Source organism: Lagopus leucura, unplaced genomic scaffold (assembly GCF_019238085.1).
Source record: "Lagopus leucura isolate 7727_CA_CO unplaced genomic scaffold, USGS_WTPT01 Super-Scaffold_100002, whole genome shotgun sequence".
In the NCBI taxonomy this organism is placed as follows: domain Eukaryota; kingdom Metazoa; phylum Chordata; class Aves; order Galliformes; family Phasianidae; genus Lagopus; species Lagopus leucura.
Window position 1 is genome coordinate 70,753,109 of NW_024962263.1, and position 4,917 is coordinate 70,758,025.

The window sequence follows — 4,917 nt, forward strand, 5'->3', positions numbered from 1 at the left end:
AAGGTCTTTTTCCTGAAAAGTACAATTTCTGGACTCTTACTTTTGCTTCTACCCTCTTTGAGCTTATAGTTCTGGTGTGGTTTTTGGGTTTGGTTTTGAAGTAGAGTACCAAGAATGAAGTTTTTAATTGCTAAAACACCGTTAACACCATTGATGGGTTTTGCTCTTAAACATCCTCTTCCTGTGAGGCAGCTGTGTAGCTGAGAGAGCTCTGTACTACAGCCAGTTGCACTGAGCCAACAAAGTGCCAGGCTGCTTCATTCCTCACAAGGGCCAGGTATTGGTGGTCATTAACTTCTACGATGACAATCTCAATCATTTTAACTGTAGCTCTGTATGTTCTGGGGTTGGATGGGGTGCTGGGCAGCCTGATGATGGGCACTGGATGAGTGGCAGCAGCACTGCCTGTGGCAGGGGGTTGGAACCTGGTGATCCTTGAGGTCTTTGCAACCCAAGCCATTCTATGAGTCTATCTATGCGCAGTTTAGAGTTGAGTGTATTTATGTTGTTTTCATTCATTTCATTATGTATTTAGAAAGACAATACCTTCTGAAACTGAATTATTTTGCTAAATGGGATGATATTGCCTTCTGTAGCAGAAATACAGCTTACTGCATTGACTAAACGTATTTCTCCTGTGGTAGATTTTCTTGTTTCTGCAGGAAGAGTTTTACAACAACTAGCCAGTTTTTAACTAGCAATGGAAATAATCCTGTTACGTTCCTGTCATGGTGAGAAGATTTCCCGAAAGCATCAGAGAAACGCTGAACGTCAGATGAAACAGAGGCAGACTCAGTTTGAAGCGGAAATGACAAAGAGAGCAGCTGTAATTACCTCTTGAGCAGAAGTTCTAAATGAAGAACTGCAGCACTGTCTACAAATGAGCCCGCTCTCCTGCTGGCAGGGGAGAGCCTGCACCAGCTGCGTCATAGCTTTGTATCCCTGCCGTTCAGAGGCAGTCAGCAGAGACTGAATAACAAACATCCCCTCATCTGAACAATCAGCACTTTGCTGGTCTTGTAATGGGCAGAGATGGGCATTAGCCCGTCTCTGTTCAATGGACAGCGATGAGGGGGAAGAGTGCTCTAAGGAGAAAACTTAACCTTGGCCTGCTGCTGTGGAAGGAGCAGCCAGGGGAAGTGTGGTCCCTGAGTGGCAGTAAGCACAGCAAGCAGCAGAGTGAAAACATTATCCAGTGTCTGCACAATAACCAGGCATGTGGTGATTGGTTAAGTCAGGGATGTGAATCCCTTGCTGTAGTGCAAGTGGAGAAGTAGCAGTTTTCTCCCCTTAAAGGAAGACTGCTGGGTAAGGAATAGAGCAGGCCATGGTACACTGCTGTTATTTTGTCCCTTCCAATGTATTTTTGAAATTTTAGTGAAGTCATACCCAGGTAAATGGATATTTAAGGCAAGAGGTGCTATGAGGGATGAGTGGCATCAAGTGTCTCTCTGCCAGGGCCTTTGACCACTCCTTTCACTCCTTCATAGTGGCACAGAGAGCAGAAGTTGGCACAGGCCATACTGGAGGACCACCCTGCCAAGTGGTTTTGGAACCAATGAATCCAATGGAAGTTGTTCCCACCATAAAACTCTCTAAAGAAAACAAAAGGAAAAGGGAAAGAAGAAACAACCATCAAACAGGTATTTCCTCCCTTTTATCACATTAGAAGTAAACACATTCTCCATTCAATGCTGAGGACTACAGAGAAGTATTATTAGGCCACAAAGACACTCCCAGTTGAGGTGGCTATGAATTTTATGGCTGTGTTTTGGAGACAGGATGCAAAAATGGTCCTGTTGTAAAGCTGAGTCAATAGGACCCGGGAAAAGCAGTGCTGGGTCCTGGCTGCTCACTCTGTGCCCACAGCTGTGATTTAACCTCAGCGCAAGGTAGCACACAGTGCTGCTGGCACCTGGCTGAACCAAGGACCTGCCCCTCCACTGGCCTTGGAGGCCAGACCCCTCCCTCCAGGTGTGTGCTCTCCATCACATCCACTCACCTGCACTGCATGAGAACTTGCTCACAGTGGCACCCACTGGAGTTCATTCCAGGTGCTCTTGCTGTCGGTGGGCCAGCTGTCCATGGTCACAGACAGGTGCAGGCAGAGCACAGTTACCTCTTCTACAGCAGGGAGGGATGGTCTGGATTGTGCTGTTGTATGGCTATAGAAGCACAGCCAGGCTCAGCCAGGTGCTGCACGTCTTGCTGCCAGAACCCCAAGTCTTTGGACTTTAAGAGCAGGTCAGTATCTCAGTGCTTGTTCACAGCACACCTTCAGCATCTTTGAACTCCATTTGAGAGAGCTCCTTCCCCTGGGGCACGCTGATTAATTGACACTGCAAATTTCGCAGAACAAAACAACCCCTCATCTTCAAAGGCAGGATGGGGAGCAGAAACTGGAACGTTCCTGCAGCACAGGAAATAGCTCAGAGCCACCAGCAGCTCCCAGGCACTTCAGGTATAACCTGACTGGCCTCCCACACAGCATCCAGCCAGGTGCCACAGCCAGGAGCCTCTGATGGCACCCCAGGTGTTACGCAGGAGCCACAATGCAGCTGAAGGAGCCCCACTCCCTGTGGCCTGCCCACCTCCATCCAGTGCATGAAGCTATTGGAGCAGTAACTTCACCTGAAATGGAGGACAAGGATGGGGGGCAGCTGCTCAGCACACAGCCCGCAGGGTTCCCTCCCAGCAGCAGGGCTGATGTGCTGCCACATCAGCTTCATTCTTGTGGCAGAGGACACCCAGCAACAGCCCAGTGTGGGGCTGCTCCTGTATGCTGAACTCCATTTTGTCCAAAAAAGTGATTTGCAGGTTCTGTCCAGGACTGCGTTCAGTATATTTTCCAATCACATCTTAAGGACGTGGTTTCATGCCCTCCAAGAAACCTTCCCACCTGCTACACTGCTTCTCATTTCATGCCCTGATGTGACAGCTTTGGGGCACAGCAGGGCAGCCGGCATGCAGCCAAGCCCAACAGCACAACTCCACTCCCTTCCACGGGATGACCTGGAAACTCTTCATTCAGTGTGACACCCACTTCCCCCAGGCTACTACCTGTGGTAATATCCTTTATCTTTCTTGCAACCAGCACACCCCACGCTCCCCACCCCAGCATGCCTGGATGGCTCCACACACCGTCACCTTCTCCTCAATAAACCTACATTGCCTTCCATCAATACACGAACAGAGCCTTTGCTCTTTTATAGACTCAAAACATTTCAATGCCACTTTAAGCTTAAAATGTATGAGACAGCGCTGTTTGGACTGCGTCACATATGAGAAGATACAAAATGAGTCAGCAGTACAATGCTCTGCTAAAACAAATTCTGCAACTCTATTAACTGCTTTAATGTGGAGTATAAAATTAACAAAGGTTATTTCAGAGCAACTGAAACTACTACTTTCTTTTGATAAAGCTGCTTTGCCAGGAAAAAGAGAAATAATATATTTTCAATTTCCTGCACAGCAAAGCTGAGGTGCTGAGAGATGAAGTCAGATTTAAATTCACAGAACAAAATACAGCTCCAGTTCCCAGCTGCAAGCATCAGGGGGCATCACTGCCCCTTGATGTGCTCTCGGTGTTTCACAAGCAGAGTGGAAAAAGCCAAAAGGAACTTTCGGAGCTGCAACAATTTTATTGCTATTGCACGAGGCAGATTTGAAACAACTGAACCAGATGCCAAAGAGGATGTTCACAGCTTCTGTTCTACAGCAAGGTGCAAAGAGCTTCTGGCTTAAAGCGGCTCGAGACAGAGGTCACAAGAGATCATGCAGAAATTGAACTAACTCCAAGGTTTAGAAACAGTGTGGCTTTGAAGTACATCCACCAGCTGGACTGCATGTGGCACGTAACAGAACCATGAGTGATTCAGCTGAGACAGTGGCAATTTACTCCAAATTCATCCTCCTGCCTAAAGGAATCAGTTAATATTTCAGTTCATGACCATTACAGAGAGCTTCTACACAGGGCTGAAAAATTACATCAGGATTCCTGCACTGGTATTGAGCTGAGAAGTAAATGCTTCACAGAATAGTAGTGGTTGGAGGGGACCTTTGGGTGCCACCCAGCCCAACCCCTGCTACAGCAGCTCCCTGCTGCAGTCGCACAGGAGAGCATCCAGGTGGGCTTTGAGTATCTCCAGAGGAAGAGTCCACAGCCCCTGTGTGCAGCCGGCTCCAGTGCTCTGTCACACTCAACAGCAAAGAAGCTCTTCTCATGTTCTACTTTGAACCCACTGCCCTTTGTCCTGTTGCTGGGCATCACCAAAAAGAGCCTGGCCCTGTCCAATTGACTCCCACCCTTCAGACACAAGGATTGATGTGATCCCCTCTCAGCCTTCCCTTCTCCAGGCTGAGCAGCCCCAGGTCTCACCCTTTCCTTACATAGGAGATGCTCCAGGCCCCACCTCATCTCTGTAGCCCTCTGCTGGACTCTCTCCAGTAGATGCCTGTCTTCCTTGAGCTGGAGAGCCCAGAATGAGGCACAATAAAATGTTTAGTTAGTGCTCATCCTATTTCAACACATCACTCATCAATAACAGAGTACTGTAACAAATAGAAAAAAAATATCCAGAATGAAGTGTGCACATACCCAAAAATGCCCAACTCAAACCTTCCCACTAAATTCAGAGTTCACACCTGCTTCCAATTCAGAGCATCCAATGACAGAACTGCCTCTGTGCCTCGCTGCCATTTCCAGGATACAGTCTGTTTCATTCATCCTCATTTCTATCCTCTCCTTAAGCATCCACCATTGGAAACGTTTCAAAACACCAGAGCCAAAGGCCACCAAACAAAACCAAAATCTGGGGCAACAGAAGATGCCAGCAGTTGGAGCTGGACCGTGTAGAGAGCTGCCTGAGATCCGATGTGTTCCATAAGGCCGCCTGCATGCTGACAGGACCACTCAAC